Source organism: Hyla sarda, chromosome 3, assembly GCF_029499605.1.
Source record: "Hyla sarda isolate aHylSar1 chromosome 3, aHylSar1.hap1, whole genome shotgun sequence".
NCBI lineage: Eukaryota > Metazoa > Chordata > Amphibia > Anura > Hylidae > Hyla > Hyla sarda.
The window spans coordinates 380,823,967-380,851,849 of NC_079191.1; the positions used below are offsets into that span (position 1 = coordinate 380,823,967).

At 40.4% G+C, this 27,883-nt stretch overlaps 1 protein-coding gene across 1 annotated transcript in view; it reads left to right on the forward strand.

Annotated features, from left to right (window-relative positions):
- MACROD2 (mono-ADP ribosylhydrolase 2) overlaps positions 1–27,883 on the forward strand; it is a 2,467,642-nt gene that overhangs the window by 1,549,624 nt on the left and 890,135 nt on the right. The window lies entirely within an intron of this gene.

Here is a 27,883-nt window from a genome sequence, read left to right on the forward strand (position 1 = left end):
GGCGCAGACAGAATTTCTGGCGCAATGCAACAGAATCTGGTGCACAACCCAACAAAACAATAGTAAAATAGTAAAAGGTTTGCAATAGTAAAAGTGTCACTTTTACCCAAAAAAATCTTGATACTTTCAGTACTTCCAGTTCTATCTGACAACAGTGCTCTCTGCTGACACCTGTGTCCGTGCCAGGAACTGTCCAGATTAGAATAATGTCCCCATAGAAAACCTCTCCTGCCCTGGACAGTACCTGACACGGACAGAGGTGTCAGCAGAGAGCACTGTTGTCAGACTGGAAAGAACTTCCCAACTTTCTCTGTAGTATATCTGTAGTATGCAGCAGTTGATCTAGCAAGTACTAGAAGGGTTAAGACTTTTAAATAGAAGTGATTTACAAATCTGCTTAACTTTCTTGCACCAGTTGATTTAAAAACATTTATTTTCCATTGGAGTTGCCCTTTAAGACCCGAGCATTTTTTGCACATCTGACCACTGTCACTTTAAGCATTAATAACTCTGGGATGAAATTGCGAAATTTTATGAAAAATTTGAAAATTTAGCAATTATTTTACTTTGAAACCAGTACTGCTTATATGGGAAATGGACATTCCAAATAAATGATATATTGATTCACATACACAATATGTATACTTTATGTTTGCATTATAAAGTTGACATGATTTTACGTTTGGAAGACATCAGAGGGCTTCAAAGTTCAGTAACAATTTTCCAATTTTTCACAAAATTTTATATAGCAGCAAAGTGAAGGATTTTTTACATTCGCATGTTGTAGAGGGGTAAAAGGAAAGAAATCCCCCTAAAATTTGTAACCCAATTTCTCTTGAGTAAGGAAATACCTCATATGTGTATGTCTAGTGCTCTGTGGGTGCACTACAGGGCTCAGAAGGGAAGGAGCGACAGTGGGATTTTGGAGAGTGAATTTTTCTGTAATGGTTTTTGGTGGGCATGTCACATTTAGGAAGCCCCTATGATGCCAGAACAGCAAAAAAAAAAAAAAGTCACACTATTTTGGAAACTACACCCCTCAAGGAATGTAACAAGGGGTACAGTGAGCCTTAACACCACACAGGTGTTTGACAACTTTTCGTTAAAGTTTGAATGTGTAAATTAAAGTAATTTGTTTTCTATAAATTGCATTTTCCCCCCAAATTTACAATTTTTACAAGAGGTAATAGGAGAAAATGCTCTCCAAAATTTGTAACCCATTTCTCCTGAGTATGCTCTGCTGGTGGACTACAATGCTCAGAACAGAAGGAGCACATTTGGCTTTTTGAAAGCAAATTTTGCTGAAATGTTTTTTGTGGGGCATGTCACATTTAGGAAGCCCCATGGTGCCAGAACAGCAAAAAAAAAAAAAACCCACCTGGCTTATTATTTTGGAAACTACACCCCTCAAGGCACGTAACCAGGGGTACAGTGAGCCTTAACACCCCACAGGTATTTGACAACTTTTTGTTAAAGTCGGATGTGTAAATGAAAACATTTTTTTTTCACAAAAATGCATTCCCCCCCCCCCCCAAATTTACAATTTTTACAAGAGGTTATAGGAGAAATGCCCCCCAAAATTTGTAACCACATTTGTGGATGTAAAGTGCTCTGCGGGCAAACTACAATGCTCAGAAGGGGAGCGCCATTGGGCTTTTTTTTTTTAAACATATTTTATTAGAATTTTTGCATTCTACAAAACCAATAAACAATGTAAAGGAATAACAGTGCAAAGAAGCAACAGCCTCTCGATGGGAAGAATGGTACAAAAATAGTATACAATTCAGGAGTAAGTCATCAACGGTCAGTGAAGTGAAGACATAGCAGAAAAACCCTGAGGGGGTATTGGTAAGGCCATTAATAAACCATCTTGTAAGGTTATGAAAATAGGAACGCACAAAACAGATGAAGACCATATATCATGTCTCGGAAAGGTCAAGCTCTGGTGGGTGTTTATGTGGGAAGACGCAATGCCCCTAAAGAGTTTCCCAAACAAAATTTCCCTTGACAATACCACTCCGTGTGACTAAATGGTCTCACAATGTCCACTATTTCTGCCGCCGTGTAGGCAGATGTAATAAATACCTCCCACTTTAAAAAAAAAAAATTGTGTGCGAGATGTCTTGTGCCTCTCCGTGTCCATTTTGTCGATGTTGCAAAATACCTTGAGTTATGAGAGCAGCATATGATGGGTAGGTACTGAGGAGGACAGCCAAACAGCAAACAGACACCGTAGCGCCACTAGAAGGATTACATGAATCAGTTGGGGGTATCTTTCTTTGGAAGGGGATTGGAGGTATTTTCTGGAGGTCTAAATTGATGTAAAAGGGAGAGCAATATTCCATGTGTCGTGTATGTAACTGAGAACTAAGCGCCAATATTCCTGAGTGTAAGAACATGTCCACACCTTATGCCATGTATCTGTCAGTGGTGTTGCACATTTCGGACAGTCCGTGATCCTGCTGGGGAAACTCGGAGTGGGAAGTATGTTAAAACCATAAAGCGCCTTATGAGCTAGTTTGAAGTAAGTTTCGCGCCATCTTTCATTAATAACACCCTAGCGCACGTTGTGCCAACCCTGTAGTATACACTCCGAGATATCCTCATCAGGAATCCATCCCCTCCAGGAGGAGAACAGGGTCTCCGGGTCAATCTTGATAAGAATCTTTTTCATAGCTGGATAAGGGTAGAGATAGAACGTTTGCGAGGGTTAGTGCCTATGAGTCTATCTATGTCGTGAGTGAGGGCTTCTTGGTCAAGGTTATGTAAATCTGGTTTTGCAGAAGGAATAAACCTGAGTGACTGGGAGGAAATGAGTGGATGGCAGTTGGAATCTAGACATAAGTTCAGAGGGAGTGAGCCATTTTCTTGTAGCTGAATCCATTAGGGCCATTGGGCTTTTTGAGAGAGAATCTGTTTGGAATGGAAGTCGGGGCCATGTGCTTTTACAAAGGCCGGTGCTACCAGAACAATGGACGGTAGCATGTCAGCCTAACATGTGACCCTATTTCGGAAACTACACCCCTCACGGAACGTAATATGGGGTGCAGTGAGCATTTACACCCCACTGGCATTTGACAGACTTTTGGAACAGGGGGCTGTGCAAATGAAATGGGGTTACAAATTATGTGGGGCTTTTTTCCTATTACCCCTTGTGAAAATGAGAAATTTAAGCTAACACAAGCATTTTAGTGAAAAAATAAAAAAAAAATATTTTCATGTCCAACTTTAACGAAAAGTCTTCAAACACCTGTGGGGTGTTAAAGTTCACTTTATGTTATGTTCCGTGAGGGGTGTAGTTTCCAAAATGGGGTCACATGTGGGTGCTTTTTTTTCTGTGTTTATGTCAGAACCCCTGTGCAAATCACCTCAAATGTACATAGTGCGCTCTCACTCCTGAGCCATGTTGTGCGCTTTCATAGCATTTTACATCCACATATGGGGTATTTCCATACTCAGGAGAAATTGGGTTACAAATTTTGGGGGTCTTCTTTTCCTTTTACCTCATTTTTATTGGGGGGTGGGGGGGGAGGGGACTGTGTATATGTAGCGTTTTTTACTTTTTATTTTGTGTAGGTGTAGTGTAGTGCAGTGTTTTTATGGTACATTCACGCGGGCGGGGGTTTACAGCAAGTTTTCCGCTGGAAGTTTGAGCTGCAGCGGAAAATTTGCTGTATCTCAAACTTGAACGAGAAACTCACTGTAAACCCCCACCCGTGTGAATGTACTCTGTACATTCACATGGGGGAGGTGAGGCGAACCTCCAGCCGTTGCAAAAATACCAGCATGCCCTTTGGCTATCCATGCATGCTGGGGGTTGTAGTTATGCAACAGTTGGAGGCACACTAGTTGCAAAACACAGAGTTTGTTACTCCAGCTGTTGCAAAACTACAACTCCCAGCATATACGGTCTATCAGTGCATGCTGGGAGTTGTAGTTTGCAACAGCTGGAGGCCCACTGGTTGTGAAACACTGAGATAGGTAACAAACTCTCAGTGTTTTGCAACCAGTGTGCCTTCAGCTGTTTCAAAATCTACAACTCTCAGCATTCAGTGACAGCAGAAGGGCATGCTGTGACTTGTAATTATGCAACAGCTGGAGGCATACTACTACAACTTCCAGCATGCCCTTTGGCTGTCCGTGCATGCTGTGGTTTGTAGTTATGCAACATATGGAGGCACAATGGTTGCAAAACACTGAGAGTTTGTTACTTAACTCAGTGTTTCCCAACCCATGTGCCTCCAGCTGTTGCAAAACTACAACTCCCAGCATGCATGGTCTGTCAGTGCATGCAGGGAGTTATAGTTTTGCATTAGCTGGAGGCACACGGGTTTGGAAACAGTGAGTTAGGAAACAGACAATGTTTCCCAACCAGGGATACTCCAGTTGTTGCTAAACTACAGCTCCCAGCATTCGCAGACAGCCATAGGCATGTTGGGAGTTGTAGTTATGCAACAACTGGGGGAGAACAGTTTGGAGACCACTGTACAGTGGTCTCCAAACTGTAGTCCTCCAGATGTTGCTAAACTTCAAATCCAAGTATGCCCAGACTGCCCAGGCATGCTGGGAGTAGTAGTTCGGCAACATCTGAAGGGTCACATGTTGCCAAACTACAACTCTCAGCATGCCTGGACAGTCTCAGCATGCTTGGAGTTGAAGTATTGCAACATCTGGAGGGCTACAGTTTGGACACCACTGTATGCAAAACAGATGTTGCAAAACTACAACTCCCAGCATGCCCAGACATCCAAAGGCTGTCTGGGCATGCTTGGAATTGTAGTTTTGAAAGTTCTAGGAGCAGCAGTAAAGATCACTTTACAGCGATCTTCACTGCTGCCTCGGACGCCGCCACTGCCTCCACTTGCTTGTCGGTCCTCCATGCTGCCTGCTCTACTCGCTGGTCCCGGTCTCCGCATGCTCCCGAGGTACCTGCCGCTGGTCCCCCTGCATCAATGGCCCCCGCCACCATCGTCACCATCTGAACTTTCACCCCTGCCCTGCGATTCACCGGTCAGTCCTGACTGGCCAATCACAGGGGATTGGAGGAGGTGGCACCCCTGCCACCTCGCTCCTATCCTTCAGGATGGTCGGAGCTGTCTCTGGCAGCTCTGATCATCCTTATTTTCCGGGCTATCGGGTCACCAGAGACCCGATCAGCCCGGAATCACCGCAAATCGCCGATCAGGACCCCCAGGGCATTGTCACGGGATGCCTGCTGAATTATTTCACCAGGCATCCTGCTCCGGTCTCCGCCTGGCGCGGTGGGGACTGAAGTTCCAACGGGCGTAAAAGTACCCCCTAGGTCCCTAAGTGGTTAAGGGGTTAAAGGGGTACTCCGGTGGAAAACTTTTTTTTATTTTATTTTTTTAAATCAACTGGTGCCAAAAAGTCCAACAGATTTGTAAATTACTTCTCTTGAAAAATCTTAATCCTTCCAGTGCTTTAGCTGATGAGTACTACAGAGGAAATTCTTTTCTTTTTGGATTTCTTTTCTGTCTGTCCACAGTGCTCTCTGCTGACACCTCTGTCCATGTCAGGTACTGTCCAGAGCAGGAGAAAATACCCATAGCAAACATATGCTGCTCTGGACAGTTCCTAAAATGGACAGAGGTGTCAGCAGAGAGCATTGTGTACAGACAGAAAAGAAATCCAGAAAGAAAATAATTTCCTCTGTAGTATTCATCAGCTAAAGTACTGGAAGGATTAAGATTTTTTTTAATAGAAGTAATTTACAAATTTGTTTAACTTTTTGGCACCAGTTGATAAAAAAAAAAAAATAATGTTTTCCACCCCAGAGTACCCCTTTAAGCAAAAGACCTCGACTAAAAAATAACATTGCACGCAAAAAACGTAAAAAAAAAAAATGGCATTGGTTACCCTCCATATAAAAAAAAAATTCTAGGCAAAATATTTTATTCCAGATTTATTTATTGTATTGTATATTTGTAAAAAAAAAAAAATCAATAACTTTTGAAAAAAAATTAAAAATCAAGTGTGCGCTTCTTTCAAGCAAAAGGCCTCAATGTTAGATGTTATTTTGCTGTGTGGAGCTCCACTCGCCTACTTTGATGTCCTAGTAACATAATGAATGTATTTATTTACTTCCTTACATTATGAAGATGTTTCATGCCCCTAGCAATTTTGCCAGTGCCTGACAGTAAATGAAATGGAAATGGCTGAAGGATATTTTTGCAGAGGCCGAAATAAAACTGAAAATAAATAAATAAATGAATGAATAAAATAAAATAAAAAATAAATGCAAAAAAAATAATTCATGATCATCTTAAATGAAGACGAAATTCCAAGCAACGTGACAGGTTAGACGGGGGGCCAGTGGCGATTTTATGGCTTATAATTTATGGAGTAAATTAGTGTCTTTTTTTTTATTTTTTTTTTTTTTTATATTTAGTCACTTTCAGTTGTTTTTATTTTAGATTTCTTTATGTTTGCAGTGAATGTAAAATCACCACAGTGTGTCCTAGTTTTTCCGCTAACAAGGGTAAGGCCAGGTGAAAACTGGGCAGTAGTCTGCCGCATTTATGCTATGTAATTAAAGTAAACTGAAAATATTTATAAACCAAAAAGATACATCAGCACAAACATTGAATATATAGATTACTTTAAATTGAATTACTTCTATATTTTCTGTATGTATAACCAGTGTTTCCCAAGCAGGGGGCCTCCAGTTATTGCAAAACTACAACTCCCAGCATGCCCGGACAGCCTTTGGCTCCCATGATAAACACAGAAACACAAAATGTGTTGGCAGAGCCATACGGCCCGTCTAGTCTGAACACTATGGCCCTATCTTATATGAAGGATAGCCTTATGCTTATCCCATATATGCTTACACTCCTTCACTGTATTTACAGCTACCACCTCTGCAGGAAGGCTATTCCATGCATCCACTACTCTCTCAGTAAAGTAATACTTCCTGATATAACTTTCACACAACATGCATAATAGGCAACACAGGAAAGAGGAGTAGAAGGACAAAGAAAGGGGAATCACACGCCTCCAGCCTAATTGAAAGACAGGCACACAGGATAAGTATAGGGGGGTTAGTCCTCTTCTTCCTCGATGTCCAGATTGTCCATAATGGACTAATCTCTTAGTAGACTGTGGACATCGATGAGACGCCTTCAAAGTCGGACTAAGGTGGTTGGGGAAAAGTATACAAAGTAGCTTTCTTACTTAAAGGGTACTCTGGTGGAAAACATATATATATATATATATATATATATATATATATATATATATATATATATATATATTTTTTTTTTTTTTTTTTTTTTTCTTCAAATCAATTAGTGCCAGAAAGTTAAATAGATTTGTAAATTACTTCTATTAAAAAATCTTAATCCTTCCAGTACTTATTAGCTGCTGTATGCTCCAGAGGAAGTTGAGTTGTTCTTTTCAATCTGAACACAGTGTTCTCTGCTGACACCTCTGTCCATGTCAGGAACTGTCCAGAGTAGGAACAAATCCCCCTAGCAAACCTCTCCTGCTCTGGACAGTTCCTGACATGGACCGAGGTGTCAGCAGAGAGCACTGTGGTCAGACTGGAAAGAACAATAACAAAGCACTCAACTTCCTCTGGAACATACAGCAGCTGTTAAGTACTGGAAGACTTAAGATTTTTTAATAGAAGTCATTTACAAATCTGTTTACCTTTCTGGAACCATTTTATTTGGAGAACAAAAATGTTTTCCACCAGAGTACCCCTTTAAGGTAAAAAGCTTCCTGGAGGTAGCATCCCTTTGGGGCCTAGCACAGAAGTTGTGCATCTGCACATTTTATTCTGCCCCTATCTTGGTCTTGCACTCCTTCAGTCTTAGTTTTTTTTCCATATTGTTCATATTGTCTGCCTGAGCATAAGGCACTTGCCTTGTTGTAGCCAATGGTTTCACAATATTTGATCAAAATGTGCACTAAGAATCTAATTATAGCAGTAAGGCTGGGTTCACACTACATTTTTGCCATACTGTTTTCAATCCGTTTTTCTAAAGAAAACCGTATGGCAAAAAACAGATGGAACAGTATGGAAAAAAGTAAACCGTATGCGTTTTTAAAAGTGCATACAGTTCTGTCAGTTTTTATTTTTAAAAAATCCATACGTTTTTGCTAATTTTGTCCATTTTTAATGGGAGGGTTCTTGGGTGGGGACTTTAGGATTCAAATGCGCATGTGCAAAGTAAAAACGTATCCGTTTTTCCCGTATGGAACCATATACATGTGCGTTTCCCATTGACGTCCATGTTAAAAAAAACTTATGGTACGGTTTTTAAACAGGAGACAAAATCGTGGTCAACCACGGTTTTGACTACGGTTTAAAAACCGTACTGCAACCGCATACGTTTTTTTTAACATGGACGTCAATAGGAAACGCACATGTATACAGTTCCATACGGGAAAAACGTATACGTTTTTACTTTGCACATGCGCATTTCAATCCTAAAGTCCCCACCCAAGACCCCTCCCATTAAAAATGGACAACGTTTTCAAAAACGTATGTTTTTTTTTTTTTTTTTTTTATAAAAACTGACGGAACTGTATGCACTTTTAAAAACAGTATACTGTTTAAAAACGCATACGGTTTACTTTTTTCCATACTGTTCCATCCGTTTTTTTGCCATACGGTTTTCTTTAGAAAAACGGATTGAAAACAGTATGGCAAAAACGTAGTGTGAACCCAGCCTAATACAGTTTTAAATACTATAAATAATGTTTGCACATGCAGTATATTACAGCCCGCATAATACTTTAGTTCAGTGGTCTTCAACCTGCGGACCTCCAGATGTTGCAAAACCACAACTCCCAGCATGCCCGGACAGCCGTTGGCTGTCCGGGCATGCTGGGAGTTGTAGTTTTGCAACATCTGGAGGTCCGCAGGTTGAAGACCACTGCTTTAGTTGTTTGCTTTTGTATTGCCATCACAGCTGATATGCACCTACACATTTATTCCACTTTGTTAGGAGATCCTGTTCTAAGGATATTTATAAACTGGATTCCTGTTACCATTGAGCAATTACTTACAGCTAAACTGTGGGGTCACGTGTCTGACTACGGAGATGAGAGATAATGAACCGCTGTTTACAAGGACAAGCAGCAACATTTTGAAGGCAATAATATTTATGAAGTTTACAAAGTCTTAGCAAAGTTACTGAACTTTTTCCCGCAGACACCATTTCTGCTATTTTGCTTAGAAGTAAGCGAAACGAATAATGACCGGCATTTTATCAATGAGGAAATAAACAATTATCGAGCAGTATTTCTTGGATAAAAGAGTAAAGGATGCAGAGATTTTTCATTTTTGAGCTTTTCCTTTTTCTCCTCACTTTTAAATAGCAATAAGTCTTTCCACCTGAAGGACCATATGAGAATTTGTTTTATGTAGGACCAAATTTACTTTGTATAGACATCACTAATTCTACCCAAAAATCTATGGAAAAACGAAAGAAATATTTGTGAGGAAGAATCGAATTCAACATACAATTCATGGGGGGGGGGGGTGGTCATGTCTATGCTGTGCACTTTAAAGTTAAAGTTATAGGTCATCTTTATTTTTATAGGTCAATACAATTAAATGATAATCAGTTTACATACCGTATATACTCGAGTATAAGCCGAGTTTTTCAGCACAATCTTTCGTGCTGAAAATGCCCCCCCTCGGCTTATACTCGAGTGAACTCTCCGCCTGTCATTCCCTTCCCAGTGGTCTTCAAACTGTGGACCTCCAGATGTTGCAAAACTACAACTCCCAGCATGCCCGGACAGCCATCGGCTGTCCGGGCATGCTGGGAGTTGTAGTTTTGAAACACCTGGAGGTCCACAGGTTGAAGACTACTGCGGCCTTCGTCATCATCCGGATCCCCACTTTAGTTTTCTACTCACCTCCCCTCGGTGGGAAGGAAGGGTGAGCTGTTCCGGGCCATCTATGCTGCAGGGAAGGTCCGGTGGGGAGGGTTAGTCGTTCCGGGCTGTCCATCTTCACCGGGGGGCCCTCTTCTCCGCTCCGGCCCCGGACTAGTGACGTTGCCTTGATGACGACGCACAGGGACGTCCCTGCGCAGGAATGTCCATGTGCGTCGTCGTCAAGGCAATGTCACTAGTCCGGAGCTGGCCCGGAGCGGAGAAGAGGGCCTCCCGGTGAAGATGGACAGCCCGGAACGACTAACCCTGCCCACCGGACGGTACCTGCAGCATAGATGGCCCAGAACAGCTCAGCCTTCCTTCCCACCGAGGGGAGGTGAGTAGAAAACTAAAGGGGGGGTCTTGATGATGACGAAGGCCACAGAGGTCTTCAACCTTCGGACCTCCAGGTGTTTCAAAACTACAATGCACAGCATGCCCGGACAGACGATGGCTGGGAGTTGTAGTTTTGCAATATCTGGAGGTCCGCAGGTTGAAGACCACTGAAAGGGATTGACGGGCGGTGATCATATAGGGGGGAAATGATGACAATGGTCTGGATGATGACAGGCGGTGATGATGACAGGCGGTGATGATGAAGGGGGGGATGATGACAGGGTGATGATGACGGGGGTGTTAATGACGGGGGTGATGACAGGGGGGATGATGACATGGGGGGATGATGTATTTCCCACCCTAGGCTTATAGTCGAGTCAATAACTTTTCCTGGGTTTTTGGGGTGAAATTAGGGGCCTCGGCTTATATTCGGGTCGGCTTATACTCGAGTATATACGGTAGGTTTGTTGTATTCGTCTGTAGTCTATTATTAAAAACGTAAAACTTTTTGTAAGGAAATGAGTATGCCTAAAATTGTCTTGACCCCTATATCACTTTCATTTTTCCATATACTGTGCTATATGAGGGCTTATTTTTTGCACCTTGGTTTTATTTTTTACTGGTACCATTTTTGTTTAGATGGGACAATTTGATCAATTTTTTTGTCATTTTTTTCTGGTATTTGAAGTGACCAAAAATCGCTGATGTTCATCCCTAGTGGTGAGCCCCGGGGGCTGATAGCAGCCAGCTTGTGAGCTTTCTTCAAAGTCCCCTAGCGCACCCATGACCTACATGCTCATCATGAGTTGTTAAGAGGGTCTTGTCATTTCTTTTTCTCCTTCCACAGCAGTTGGTCATTATAATTGATTAATACACAGAAACTTTTAAATAATGTTATACATTTTCCTCATTTAGTATGTAAATTACATGAATTGTGTCCACTAAGTATACCAAGGTAAGGAGGAATTTGGCGTGTTTGTGGCTTGTAGAGCAGCCCTGCCTCCAGACCAGTGATTGACCCAAGAATTTACGGAACAAATCCACGACAGAGGAAAGAAACGGCATGTCAGACTACAGGCTAAAGGAGGAATTGCATGATCATCTCCTCAATAGGATGGACTGTGGATCTGAAATGTACAATAGACCCATATAAAGTCATTGTAGCTACTTCTGTACTTTCAAAGAAAACTTGAGAACCTGTATATGGAATTGAGATTGAAGTGTGTTCATCACGGTGTGAGTTTTGGTGGGAGGAAGTAGATGACAGGTTGTCTATAATATTCTGCCTTATATGAGAGAAACGTTATCCTGTGGTAGAAAATGTGTCAATTTTTACAGCTGTCTGAATTTTTTACAGAACACTGAATTTAAATAAATAAATAAATACATCACTAAACATGACATATGACTATGTCAGTGTATTCATAAGCAAAGGACCTGCATAAGGTACACGTTGTATTTTTTAAGCTTAGTTTTATGTTAAGTTATATTCACTTACAGTTATGCACCAATCCTGCACTATTGATCCTGATGAGAACATTAAGGGTTTGTTCACACAATCTAAAACCATACGATTTGTGATGCTGAAATCGCACACATTTTTTTCCCCGTGCCCAAACCCCTACTGTTCTGATTTCAGTTGGCTGCAGTAGATATAGAAGGTGTTTTGAAATCACACCAAGTCCCTATGACAACTTTGCCCAAACAGACATCAGAAGGCATTATGTGGCCTTTGGAATCTCCCTCGACCTTTGGGTATATGACTTTAAATGATCCTATGACTGCATAGAAGATAGTAAAATGCAGTAGCAGTAGAATTGAATAGGAGAGGTAACAACACAGTTTGGAATTATAATCAACTATAATTCAGATCTTGATACACAAGAAAGCGAGATCTGATGTGATCAGCCATAATGCAGGGTTTGGTACAGGAGGGGAGAGGTCATCACTTGTCAGATGTATACAGAGTTTACTGCACATGATAAAATAGTAATGATGCCTGGCAAACCATAATAATAATATAACCATAATATCATATAATCAGCAACAATAAATAGGAAATTTTAGTTTACTAAAGGGCAGACATTACTGTGGCCGACCACACAGAGTGCAGTTCAATAACTTAGTGCTAGGTGCAGCAAAAAAAACGGCTGGAAAAAGAAGGATTTTTAGCAGTAGAGTGGTTAAGGCTATAAAGTATGACTTGACTCCTGGACAAAGTCCCTTGGGGAAATGCGTCTAAGGACTGCTAGGTTACTGGTATGTGATCCCTATGCTGTATTTACCCTATTATGCAGCCATAACATAGTGTGCACAGTTTGGATGGCACTTTGGCGATTTGTTCATGCAAATAAAGTGGCATAAATTATCCCTGGTTGTCGGTAGATGCCTGCAGGTGTTAATATGCACGTGGAGGCATGGGAAGACGCAGTGGCTTTTTCCAAGGGTTGTGGACGTGTAGTCCTGGCTGGAAGTAGGGTGATAGTGGATTGGTGTTTTAGTAGTAGCCAGCCTACAGCAGGTGGTGGCTGACTGATGTTACTAGTGTACAGCAGTTGCCTGAAGGCCGTGGAGTGAACAAGATGGTATGGGAGGGACTGCCCCACCAACAACTTGGCCAGGTATGAATTGAGGCGCACTACAACAGGGTGACTGTGAAAATACTCTTGTCTTGAGGACATTGGTTCCCCAATGGATAACTCATGGGATCGGGGAGGAGGAAGGCACGACACTGATGAGCAAAATCCAGAAAATGTGCTGCCTGTGGAAGATGTCTGGCTGTTAGACAGTTGTGAGAGATCTGGAGAATCATCAGTAGCAGCAGCAGCATTTTCCTTATGTTGTGGGGTGTCTCAACTATCCCAAGCAGCCTTGTGGTGACGCTCCATATGCCTACCTAGAGACCTAGTTCCTACACTCAGACCCTGGCCATGACTTAGGATTTGTGGTAGCAAAAGATGAGCCCTTCAGAGGCTGCGATTAGATGTCTCCTTATATGCTGTTTTGGTGTATAGGAGCCCCAATAGGATTCTTGTATGGGAATTGAACACACACACACACACACACACACAAGGTATCTCTTTTTAATCTTTATCTCTCTCTCTTTCTAATCACTTACTGTCCCTATGTCTTCTCTCTTTGTAATTCTCAGTCTCTTTCTTTCTAACCACTAATTGTTCCTATGTCTGGCTCTCTCCCTCTCTCTCTCTCTCTCTTTCTCCGTCTCCTCTGTGCAGAAGCTCCAGTACTCTGAATGCTGTGGGTGATATCACTGCCCTTTTATCTGTCCCTTGATGTGTCCTATTGGCCTTTGTGCTGATTGACACAGTAAGCAGCAAATCACATGACAGACCTGGGTTATCATGTGATCTGCTGATGTCCCTATGTCATCTCAACACCCCTGCTCGCCCTGCTTCTTCTGTTCACCCCAAAAAATGCTTTCAGTTTTTTTTCCCACTATTTACCGTCTCGCGCGAGCTGACCCAGTGAAAGTTCAAGTGTTCGCCGAGCCAGAAAAATCCTCAAGTATGGGTTGAATCTGAGTTTGTCAGATTCATATCGCTCATCTCTACTCTTTACTTTGTTTGTGAGCTTCAACATACAGCCACTAATATTGATTCTTTCCACCTTTTGATGCATTTGGGAATTTAAATATCCTATCTTTATGTATTGATCTATACCCCAGTGCCAATATTTTTTTCTTGCACTGTGTGTGTACCTTCAGTGGTCCTTCAGTGATTTTTTTTTGCTACATAGGGAGTAGGATTAGTTTGTGGTGTGCTGCAATACTGGTACCATGCTTAAGTGCTGCCGCCATCTCAATGGCAGGTACTGCGGAGGAAAACAAATGTTTTCAAATCAACTGGTGCCAGAAAGTTAAACCAATTTGTAAATTAATTCTTTATAAAACTATGACCCCTTCCAGTATTTATCAGCTACTGGATGCTCCAGAGGAAGTTGTATAGTTCTTTTCTGTCTGACCACAGGATTTGCTCCTGCTCGGGACAGTTCCTGACATGGACAGAGGTGTCGGCAGAGAGCACTGTGGTCAGACTGGAATAACTTTCTGCAACCACTTGATTTTTTAAACATTTGTTTTCCACCGGAGTACCCCTTTAAATCACACATGATTTTGGGAGAATTTTTTAAGCAGTCAAACCTAGCAAAGATTTATAGGAATGGGGAATTTAAAGAAAGAATTTATACTTCTCCTCCCTGCTGAATCCACTTCTGTTTTTGGTCTGAAAAAATGTATCAAAAACTGCACGTGAATATTCAGACTTGGACAGACCTTAATATTGTGTGTTCTCTTTTAATGCACTAAAAGTACTCTATCACAAACTTTATATGTATATTATGATTGGATGGGGCATTTTACTACATCTGTAATATGAAGCAGATGAAAAATATTTCAGTGTTATAGCAGGTGCTCTATAAAGTCTGGTCAAACATTGTGAACTCAAGTAATGTCAATTAAAAGTCTGTTTGCAAATATTAATTATTCATCGTGAACCGTCGTCATAATAAACATTTCTTTCGTTTCTATTTTTGTCTCTGTAAACACTGTCCAAGTGTTATTTACTTTCTGATAAGAAATAACTTTTAATTCTAGTCTGACTGCAACGTAGAGCTCCGTATATTTAACAATACACAGTGTTCAACATGCCCTTTAGCCCATCCACATGCTTCCGGGAGAGAGGGGTGTGCTTTACTATGGCAACTAGAGGCCTCAAGAAGGCCACTAGGTCCACCATAAGCATCTGCCTACAAAAAACAAAAAGGAAAAACAGGTTTTCCCACCAATCTGCACTCAATATTCCATAATGACAAAATAATGAAAATAGAATCTTAGAAAATTTCCGAAAAGGAAAAACTAAGAACAAAATGGTCTGCTCTGGCTGATCTCCAAAGATCCCGTGTGAAGATAGGAGACATTTTCAGAAGATCAACCATCACTGCAGCACTTCACAATCTGGGCTTTATGGCAGAGTGGTCAGAAAGAAGCCTCTTCTCAGTAATAGAGCAAAAAAAGAAGAGAAATTGAACAAATGGGGCGCTATCTAAGCAGTTACTGAGATCTGCCAGTGAAATAGGTTTTATGATCGCAAGGTGAGGTTAGCACACTCATCTTTTGTTGTTGCCCATCAGGCACAACACTGGTATTCGCATAGAAGTGTGTTCCATTCACGCATAGGACTCCCCGTGGCCGCCGTGCATCAATCCCAATCATCTGCGATGTCGGTAAGGTCAGTAGCTTCACTGGTGCTGGAAGAGGGCTGCAATGTTTCCGTTCTGGCAGAAAAAAAGGATGCTTGGAACCTGGCAAGAGGAGTCTTTCTATGCCGCTAGCGAGATGGTGAAGTGAAGATTCGGAAGACGTGAGTCGTAAACGTTTTCCTTGTTTATTGGAATTAAATTGACAACGCGTTTCATGAATGGTTCCTCTCTTCGTCAGGTCATCTCAATAAACAAGTAAAATGTTTACGACACACGTCTTCCGAATCTTCATTTTAGCATCCCGCTATCAGGCTACAAAGACTCCTCTTCCCAGGCGCCAACTCACGCATGCTTTTTTCTGCCAGATTGGAGCTCTCTTTCAGCATCAGTGAAGCTACTCTCCTCAGTAATAGACTGAAGAAAGCCACCTGGAGTTTACAAAAAAAATCCTAAAGGACTCTCTGACTCTGAGAAACAAGATTCTCTGGTCTAATGAAACCAAGATTTAACTTTTTGGCCTGAATTCTTAGCATCATGTCTGGAGAAAACCAGGCACTAATCATCACCTGCCCAATACCATCTCTACAGTAAAGCATGATGGGGTAGATATCAATGCAATATTTTAAATATTCCTGTCCAATAAACAGGCAACAATTTCTAACATTCCGTTTTTCACATTGTGTGGTATTAAATGTAGAATTATGTGAGGAAACTTGAATTTTGTTTTATTTCAGCACAACAAATTGTGTAAAAAGTGAAAGGGTCTGAAGACTTTCCGACTGCATTGTATGTTTATTAATAAAAAGCTAATTATGCATAGTGAGAAAACAGAAACAAGTAACCGTAAGCAATTATATCTTTCGTTCTTTCATCAAAATTTTTTTGACAGCCCATTACTTTCCCATGCACAAATACATTTATATAGGATTTATTATTACGGAGTGTGTTTTTCTTTTTCCTTTCGTCACCTTTGGGGTGTTGAGAAAGCTTTAATTAGATCTGTGTGATTAGTATGTATACTGTTTGCAACTAATAAAACAAGACTCAGCATGGGTTTTCGAGGCTTATATTAATTAGCACAGCTCAGTTAAAAGTTAGGATTTTAATGACACTTGCGTGATGACAATGCATTCGATTTTTTTGTTCATTTGTTGCCAGGAGCCAAAGTGTTTGTTGTTTTTCCTCTTGATTAAACAATGAATATTATTTGCAGGGGTAAAATCCTGAACCTGGTTGCTGACTTTTTTTGTGTCAGCCAGAAAATCATTCACCAGTAGAAAAGAATATTTTTCTTTGTTCATACTGTACTTTTCTGTATGTATTTATATTTGCTATTAGTGAGAAGTTATCAGTATTATGTATTTAGATTGGCTATTTAGAATGTCTTTTTTATTATTAAGGAAGTATTTCAGCATTTTTATTTGATAAAGTGGCAGAACACACTTGGCTGAACCCTGGGTGAGATCAGAAGAAAAGGCTAAATCCACTAGATGAACTAGATAACCCCTTTAACATTTATCACCCATCCATGAGTTACATGTTAAAGCCCTTATACATATTAAAGGACAAGTATCATGCCCAATAAGGATAGGGGATAAGTTTTATATTGCGTGGGACCGACCACTGGTACCCTCCACGATCTCCTGTATGGGGCCACAGATCTCCCCAGGACCGGAGCATGTGAACACCCGCATAAAGCGGTGGCTGAAACGCCCTTTCCATATACCGTCATGGCTGTAAATGTTGGCACCCCTTGAAAGTATTTCTCACAGAAAAGGATTGCAGTAACACATGTTTTGCTATACACATGTTTATTCCCTTTGTGTGTATTGGAACTAAACCAAAAAAGGGAGGAAAAAAAGCTAATTGGACATAAGGGCAGTCCAATAGAAAACAGCTACCTGGCACTGGTTAAACAGCAAGCCTAGAATCACTTGCAAGTGTGTCTTGAGAGTCAGCAGTTCTTACATAAAACTTCACAGATGAAATGAAAACAGCTTCAGTTATAAAACATAAGTATAAGAAAAGAGGAGATCTGGAGCACTCACCCAATTCTTGTTTTCGGGTACTTTATTTATGCATATCCAAGAAAATGGAAACCTAAAAAGTACAAACAGGAGAGCGGAGGCATAGGCGTTCACCAGGCGATGGAGTCTGTTTCACGCACAAGCTCTTGAAAGTTCTTAAGTGGCCAGCAATGAGTCCAGATCCAAATCCCATTGAACACCTGTGGAGAGATCTTAAAATTGCTGTTGGGAAAAGGCCTTTCCAATAAGAGAGACCTGGAGCAGTTTGCAAAGGAAGAGTGGTCCAACATTCCAGCTGAGAGGTGTAAGATGCTTATTGATGGTTATATGAAGCGACTGATTTCAGTTAAATATTATATTAAGTTGAGCGTGCCAATAATTTTGTCCAGCCCATTTTTATAGTTTGGTGTGACATTATGTCCAATTTTCATTTTTTCCTCCCTTTTTTGGTTTAGTTATAATACACATAAGGGAATAAACATGTGTATAGCAAAACTGCAATCCTTTTCTGTGAGAAATAATTAATTTTCTTGAACAATTTCAGGGGTGCCAACATTTACGGCCATGACTGTAGGTATGTGGTATGCACTTATGAGGGCAGAAAAATTTGCTACAGTGCGCCTAAATAACATATTTTTGCACAACACCAGCAGTACACAACAGTCCTGCAGCACACAGTCGCTGTGTACTAAACCCAAAATTGCACTCTCTAAAATACTGTTAGGAATGGACTGCTGGGTATTATACCATCTACAGAGTATTATAACCAGCAAACCATTTGTTGTGGAACAAAGACACAGAGATGCGCTGAAAAATTATTCCTGCCTCCTCTGCTAAGGTTTATGAAGTTGAGGCAGCTTGTTCAAATTTATGAGGCAACACACAGCTCTGCCCCTCTCTGTAATACAATGCTGTATAAAGTGACTGGGAGGTTAATGGCTGCAGTAAAAATTATTTTCAGAGAAAAATGCACTGCTCTCTATCCATCAGAATGCTGATGTGACTAGAAGCTGAAATGCTGCTGGAAAAAACTTTTCTGTGTAACACACAAAGCAATGACAGTCCTATGTTTCTGCAGTGAAAGGATGAAGTGAATAGCCGGAATATGGCTGCCGATTATATAGGGCTGTGACATCACAGGGGTGACTGGCTGCTGATAGGCTGCATCCTGCATGTTATTCAGGGTCATCCCGGTTACCCTTGTTCCTGCCTTTCCAGAGTTCCTTGCTCCATGCCCTTACATGTGGATCTGCCATTTCAGATGCCCTGGAGCCTAGACCACACTAAATGGAGTTTAATGAAGCGATTCACGCAATAGAATTGCGGCGATATTCGCATTAGTTGCAAATCAAATTTTTCATGACATTCATAAGGAATTTGGATTCGTCATATTCAATTCACTCATCTCTACCCGTCATTGACTTAAAAAATTTGTTAAATTATGACTGCATTCTTCTGCTGACTCTAATTTAGAGACAAGGATAGTGAATGTTTTATGTCAACTGCCTTGTCCCATTCTGAGGAAGATCACCCACCACCAGAGGAATCTGGCATTCAGAACAAACGACAGCTTGGCCAAATCACAAGTGTTCATGTGTATGGAGGGATTAGGAGAGAGAGCTGTTGTCCAACTAGGCATGTGTATGGTCAGCTGTGTATTGCTGAGGGTAAGACCACTGAGAACTCTCTCTGATTACTTGTATGACCCAAGTCTTCTATTCTTCTGCACCAACAAATTTTCTTTATATAGGAGTTTTATGGAGTAGCTGTAGAGCATGCACACCACCACTCCATTCAACTCTATGGAAGACAGCTCCACCTCTAATAGAGTTGTATGAAGTGACGAAATGCATGCTCGACTGACACTCTACATATTTCTTCCACAAGACAAACCTAAAGGTGGTTGGAAACTTGGCTTTGTTTTGCCTATTGGCAGGGTTCACCGTGTACATGCCTCCCCTGATCTAACATGTATCACCTTGTATGTAAATTCACCATATACTGTATATGTAGAATGGCCATTCTCAGAGCATTTTATCCTATTTTGCAATAAATGTTATATTTTACTTTTCTTCATGTTTAATTATTCAATGGCATGTCTTACAGTATGTTGTAATCAGAGATATTTTCCTTGAAGTCAAGAAATTACACTTATTCTAATGGCTATGAAGTGACCCTCATTCAGTAAGCGCCTTGGCTCTCTAGAGGTTGTTATTGTAGTACTGTAACTGTAGTTCACATTCCTGATTTAAAGTGATTATTAGCTTTTTCAATAACACTCTACACTCAAGTAAATTGAAGGTCCCGAGTAAAGGAAATAAAGGATTATTATAGAGCGTAAAGGTAATTTTTATTTTCTTCTACTTGACCTCCAGTATATTCAATTCTCCAGATAAAGGATGGGTTAAGGCTGTGTAAATCTTCTCATGGAATCCAAATTAACTTTTGACTGCTTTGTGTTCTTTTATCTTATTGTTTCTTAAATCAACTGGTAACTGTCTCAGAAAGAAGAAATCTGGTGAGCAATGACTGACAGCATCATGAGTTATATTGGAGCTGTCTAAGTGTAAAGATTGTGGTTATGAATGCGTGAAGAGAACTTAGTAAACATGTTTCTGCTTGGACTGTCAGCTTATTAGCACGGTCAATGAGAAGTTTACTGTAGACAATAAACCATTTATATTTGCTCATAAATTAGATTTTTATATCCCACATTCTCACTTATGAGCCCAGAGGCAGACTGAAATTGTAGGTCATGTCAATAGTTCCTTCGTAGGTAGTTACCAGCTTTTGAGTACAATACATAGATTCTGTTTTTGTACTAGGTAGCTCACATTGGCTACAACTTGTTGAATGGTGTAAACTAATCCCTTCCACAACTTTATCAATAGTCTGTTATCAAGGGACATGAGGTGGATTTTTGTTGTAACATACTCCTGGTTGATTATTTTTTGATTCACTTTGGATGGGACCAATCAAAGATGAGGAAATGTTCACTGAGCTGGAGGCATACAGTGTATGCTTCCTGCTCAGTACGTAGCTTCCATGGCACCCTAATGTAGAGTGCCACAGAAACTTCTTCATTGGGTCCAGACTGCCATAAATTCTTCCAACTACATCTTTTCTCTGCAGAATTTTTTGCCCGAACATCATTGGTACCTCAGTTTGTCAGTAGATGCTCACCCTCTGTATGAAGGCAATAATTATTAGAATTCTGCCAGACACAGAAAATAAACCTGTCACATACTATGCCCTCTGAATATAATACTGACATACACTGTACTGTCTGAATATAACTCTGTCACACACAGTATAACCTTGAAACAATTTGTGCCCCTTAATTACTGCCATACACTATGGTCTGTAAATATAATACTGCCAAACACTTTGCTCTCTAAATATAAAACTGCCATACACTGCTAATGGGGGCTGTTAGGGCAACAGATGAACATAGCGGCTAGAAAGATGCTGTTAGGAGCTGCAGTGAAACATGTGCGTTGAAGGTGGCTGTTAGGAGCTACATAGGAACACTTCGGTAACTCAAAAATGAACTTGTATCCCACAGTTCAACAGTCAGTTGCTACTTTCAGAAGCCAGGAGAGTAATCCTGAGTCTTGTAGTTCCATAGGAAATGCAGAGTTAATTTTGAATTTCAGAGCCTAAGTAGTCAGAGTAGTGTGGATTCTCTTCTTAAGTCTTAGGATGGGGTTGTTTATGGCATTGATTTCACAAGAAAAGCCCCTACTAGTAATTATAGTTCCACATTAGTGACCTACAATATGAAATACTAGCTTACTTGCAGTGCGGAGAAGAGGGAGGACCATTCCTGTCCTACCTGCTGTTTCTACACCTCTACTCAGTGACTGACTCAGAGTGACTTCATGGTGGCTGGGAGGGTCTGCTATCTAAACACTGGCACTGAATAGTAAAATATAAGTGGCCAGGATTGTGCAGAACGTCCTTCTCGTTAATAACCGGTTCCAGCGGCGAATCAGGGAGAACTAGCTGAATCCCACCCCTGATCTTAACTGTGGAATAGTAACATGGAGAGTTGTTGATACATTATACTGTACGTTCTTCTGATTCATGTGAACATAACATGTAGAAACTATACAATTCCTTTAAATTTCTGAATGCAAAGACATCAAATGTAGACGCATACCAAATTCTTTCTTTGCAATCTTTATTCTAATGGATTTAATAAGTGGTGGATTTTTATTTTATTTGTTATAGCCAAGGGCATAAATTCTAGGACAAAAAGTTATTATTTTATAATAGATAAAGAACTGACATTGATATCCATTTTTCTAAAGTCAGCAGTGAGTGAATTATCAGTGTTAAGGTTTTGCTCTCTTAATCTACAATTTTTATGCCTTTTACCAAATCTAGGCCATTGTACTATTTTTATATCCATTTTTGTACTGCGTCAACTATGATATATTCTTTTTTTAAGCTGAGAAAAGCTTCAATTGGGACAGGACTCATGTTTTGTTTTCTCAACACTTTTTTTTAATGTAACCCCCACCCCCTGATCTCATACCCAACTATAAAGCTGAACTATAAATCCCAGGTAGAACAACCTGATGTGACTAATTCTTAGATAAAAGTGAAGTAATTAATAGCAACTGGGCAAAGAGTTTGCTTTGTATCCTTGAATAGACAAGCAATGTGATCCCTTTACAAAATACCTTGTAATGGAAAACCGCATTTTTATTGTGATAGGACAATCTACTTGGGGAAATCCACATGCATCCAGAAGACCATCACCTACTCTCTAAAGGCTCTTTGGGGCACTCAAAAATACTTTTGTTTGGGAATTTATATTCTGTACATGGTAAAAATACTTTTAGAGTAGGGTCACATGTGCTGTATTTTGCTGCGTATCTGCTGCTGTGTATTTTCCTACCCATTGAAGTCAATGGCCCTCATTTACTTAGAAAATCGTGTTGTAAGTCTATCTTGCTTTCTTACCCGACTGCTTTTTTCCTCTGGTATTTATTATTATGTCGCATCCTGTTTGTCGCACGTGGGTTTTGTTGGTTTTGGTTTCCAACTCCTCTGAGTTGTCGGGAAAAAATCCACAACAATTCAACAAATTCGGGTTGGAAACCTTTATAAATACGTGGGAAAGCTCAGAAATGTCGGGTTACGCACCTTTTTCGGGTTTGGGAGAATCCACATCGGGTCCGTCGGGAAAAAATGTTGCATCGTGTCGCAGACTGGCGCACAATGTCTGCGACATGTCGCAGACAAAGATGCGCCAAAAAAACCTGACAAAACAAGTCGGGTTTAGAATAGTAAATGAGGGCCAATGGGTAGCAAAATCAGCTGCATATTAATTTGTGATATTATACAATTTGTGTAGGGGTGTAAGTACTGGGGGCACAAAGGTTGTACTCTCATTTAAGGCCTGAAAGGATTTAAAAAACTCCCTCTTCTGTGTATTGGAATTGATAGTTGAAGCCCCCTGTACCATTTAATTTAGACATTTTCTGCCATCATGTTATAATTAGCATTTGGGCTGATACATTTCTATGTGGGCAATGTATGTTCTGTGGCAGCACTGACACCACAAGAATTATTTTTCACTGGTATTATATGCACACTTTCCCAACAATACTATAGCTTTCTAAGGCTGGATTTACATGCTGTGTTATTGTCAGTATTTTGTTTAGTATTTTTAGCCAAAGCCAGGGGTGGCATCGACACAATGAAAACAACTAATGAAAAAACTATATGATAAAGATTTGCACACTGTTCCATGTTTTGTACCCATTCCTGGTTTTGGCAAAAAATAATAACCAAATACTATGTGTGAACCCATTCTACGAGTGCTGAGCAGCATATCCAGCACTGGGTGAGAACCTATGGGGAAGTTATAAATGAGGCCATACCTTACCATTTCAGGAATAGATCTTATTGGCCAAAAATAACATTTTAAACACAGGACAACTCAAGGACTCGGGAATCATTTTTGAAACAGTTTGGCTCCATACCATGACATTTTTCTCAACACTTGTAAATAAAGGATCCACTGTTTCTCACCACATCAAGCATGGAATGCCTTTATATGCCCAACCATGTGCACTTTCAGCCAAGATCGTATAGCAAGAATCAGGATTTAATTTACCAGACTGAATTAGTTGCCTTTTCCTCCTCAACTTTAATGGGGTATTCCAGGATTTACAGGCTGCAGCTGTGTCCCTTCTTGGCCAGTGATTTGCTGAGTGGGCAGGTCCTGCTCCAACCAGTCATCTTGGAACAGTGGGCCAGAATGGGCACTGTTGGGAATCTAGGGTAGATTAGTATGATATATATATACATTTTTGATATATTATAAAAGCAAAGACAAAAAAACAAAACAAAAAGAATCCTTAAAGGGGTACTCCACTGGAAAACATTTTTTTTTTTTTAAATCAACTGGCTCCAGAAAGTTAAACAGATTTGCAAATTACTTCTATCAAAAAATCTTAATCTTTCTAGTACTTATCAGCTTCTGTATGATCCACAGGAAGTTCTTTTCTTTTTGAATTTCCGTTCTGTCTGACCACAGTGCTCTCTGCTGACACCTCAGTCCATGTCAGGAACTGTCCCGAGCAGGAAAGGTTTTCTATGGGGATTTGCTCTTACTCTGAACAGTTCCTAAAATGGACAGAGGTGTCAGCAGAGAGCAGTGTGGTCAGGCAGAAAGGAAATTCAAAAAGAAAATAACTTCCTGTGGATCATACAGCAGCTGATAAGTACTGGAAGGATTAAGATTTTTAAATAGAAGTAATTTACAAATCTGTTTAACTTTCTGGCACCAGTTCCTTTTTTTCCCACAGGTGTACCCCTTTAAATGCCCTTTTACCAGCTAAAAATATTCTGTACATACACCAAAATACAGTCCTAGAACTAATGCTGTGTATGTGCATTGCTCATTTTAACTTTTTTTGTTTGTAAAAGTACAGACAAGGAATTAACAAAATGTGTAAGTGATATTTCAAGAGCTGTAATCCTATAAAGCTGTGCTTAGCTTCTCGAAATCAAATGTGTTTCTTACCAACAAGCTAGAAATAACCCTGGCAGCCTCTCACCTTTTAGATTTTACATACACCGCCACATCATTCTCTGGAGCCGTGTAATGCTATTGCTTTTCTGTTTGGATTGCTATGAAGGAAAAATACATTTCTTCTATAAAAAATACTAATAATATATATGTGTATATATATATATATATATATATATATATATATATATATATATAATTAATTTATTTTTTTAACAGTAAATAAGCTTCTTCTACTGGCTGGCCTTTTAGGTGCGCGATCTGTGATGATGAATAGAACACGACACCCGTCACTGTGAAAGGGGTGATACTGGCCTTGGTGGCATGGACATCCAGAACTTGCATCGCCCAGTCATTCTCTTGGTGCCCAAGCCTATTTACAGGATGCATCTGCATTTCATAGTAAATTAACTAGCCCAGTGGTGTCCAAACTCCAGACTGCCAGCAGTTGCAAAACTACAATTTCCAGCAAGGCCGGACAGCCAACGGTTATATGGGCATGCTGTAAATTGCTATTTTTGCAACAGCTGGAGGTCCACAGTTTGGACACCACTATAGTAGACAGTGTTGTTTATAAGCACGTGTGGCAGAATTATATGTGCACATCACAATAATGTTATTTGGACACTGTGGGCAAATTTACCATTGCAAATGGGGCACAAATCTGTCTTATATGACTTGCGCCACACATTTATTATGAGTTTTTATGTCACTCAATTTATGAATTGTAGTGAACTTGGCCTTAGACTGTCTAGTCTAAGTTTATACTGTGTAAGAATCAGAATGTTTTAGTAACTCTGGGCCCTTAGGATTGTATTATATGGGAACTATGTGGTACACTATTAGGGTAGGGTCACACGTTCCATATTTTGCTGCATATTTTCCTACTCATTAAAGTCAATAGGTAGCAAATAAAGACAAAAAAGACAACCGGGAGGCAGCGCCTCGTGTATTACCCTTGGCAGGTGAGGGAACCAAAAAGTATGCTGAATGTACACCCAGGACTTAAGTCAGGGTGGCCGCTCACCTTAAAGTAGAAGAATTGCTCATATCACCCCTTGATTGGGGTACCAGATAGAGTTGGATGAGCTGCCGAGCCTGATGGTCACAGGAGCGTGTCAACGCCCTGTAGAAACTGGAATACTTGTGAGAAAAAAGACCAATGGATCCAGGCGCTGCTCTATCCAGGTATACACAGGATGCAGGTAAGTGTTCTTAATCAAGCAATTTTATTGAACACAAAACAACAAAAGGATCATGACGCGTTTCGGGGTAAATTCCACTTCCTCAGATGAGGATCATCTGAGGAAGGGGAATTTACCCCGAAACGCGTCATGATCCTTTTGTTGTTTTGTGTTCAATAAAATTGCTTGATTAAGAACACTCACCTGCATCCTGTGTATACCTGGATAGAGCAGCGCCTGGATCCATTGGTCTTTTTTCTCACAAGTATTCCAATAGGTAGCAAAATCAGCTTCATATTTTGCTACCCATTGACTTCAAGGAGGAGGAAAATATGCAGCAGCAAAATAAGGCAGGTGTGACTCACCGAGAAAATCCTCCTGATCAATCATGATAGACAATAAAATATAACCTTTATTATCATATACTAAAATGTACGATTAGACAAAAAATCGTGAAAAAAAGTGCAACACCAACAAATATGTATTACATATTTGAGTAATATCAAATTGACCTAGTATTACAGAAAGGATATTGTCAACTAATGGTCAGGTGTGAAGTATCGTCATCTATACATAGATTGCAAGATATAGTCCTATCAAAATATTGGTCTTAGAATAGCTTTAGATATTATAGTTACAAATCGGGTTACATAGAAGGAGGGGAGGGATTAGTGCCCACTAACAACAAGATGCCCATCCCTCTGTCCCTGCCTTTTGAGGGACCCAGCTCCTTAACAGGGGAGCCTCAACCACAGTGATGGTCCCTGTAATAACCTAAGTGAGGGAGAGAAAAAAAAAAAAAAACCTGAGTGATCCAGCAAGAGATGTTCAGATACACACCACAGGGCTCCACAATAATTGAATAACTACTGTACTGTAGGGGGGCGCTACCAGACAGCCAGTCAGTCAGTGCATGCACTTGAGGAATACAGGGGTTTTACCAGTAAATGCCCATTCTGATTGGTCAGTTCTTTCAGCCATTGACACGTTTCGCAGATCTAGACTGTCTGTACATTGTATGTTGAGTCTGCTTTCAAGTTACAATGGTCCAGAAAAGACCATTGTATGTTGAAACTATTGTATGTTGAGGCCATGTAAGTAGAGGGATCACTGTATAGATAAAGGTTATTATTAAATAGTACCTGTACATGATATAAAGGTTTTGAGTTGAATTGCTGTGCCCACATATGTGACCAGCAATAGTCTGATTCATAAAGTAGGGATATATTAACAAAGAAAAGGACTATCAAAATTAAATGTTGCTGTCAAATACATACTAGATATGTTTAAAATTGACATGTTAGTCAGTGACAGTCTTACATTATCTTGAGGTAGCTTTGAGCAAGACAAATCAATTGAATACCATCTTATGCCAAACAAAGTATACCATATTAAATAAAGGTGGTAAAGGACAGACATTCATTTAGGCCTCCAGGGGAAACTGTCCCTAATCTATAGATCCCAATATGTCACCTCCCTTACTATTGGGCTGCACCACTTCTAGAACCTGAAACAGAAGTGCCCGAGGAGAGGACATATGGACCGATCTTATCTGATTGGAGAGGGGCTTTTCTCTCTTATGGTTAATGTCACCTATATGCTCCAAAAGCCGGCGGCATAGCTCTCTCTTAATTTTGCCCACATACACTAGTGGACATAGACATTGACAAGCATAGACCACATTGCGCGTCTTGCAATTTGCAAAACCATGACTGACATATCTATGTCCATCGTGGGGACCATCAAAATACTTGGTAACCTTGATATATTCACACCCCTTGCATGATCCACAGCGATAGGTCCCCTCAACTTTCCAATGAGGTGTGACCCTACTCTTAAAGGGAATCTGTTATCAGCAGCACCCGCACTTATCTATTGGTACTTACTGTTTGCTGATACATGGCTTATTTCTTCTGTTGTTCTTCTTTTTCTTACTATTCAAATTAGTAGCTTGGTGCACACGTAATGTTCCCAAGCCCAGAGTGCAACATCACATCTGACATGGCTCTTCATAGTAAATGCCCTCCTCCCCTGTTAAGTCTCTTTTGCGAACAGAAATATTTTAGTTCACATCGCCTGTGCTGCAGCTGCGCAATAGTCATTGTCAGGCCATATGAAGAAGGGGAGGAGAAAGTTCACTCTGAAGATCTAGGCTGGTC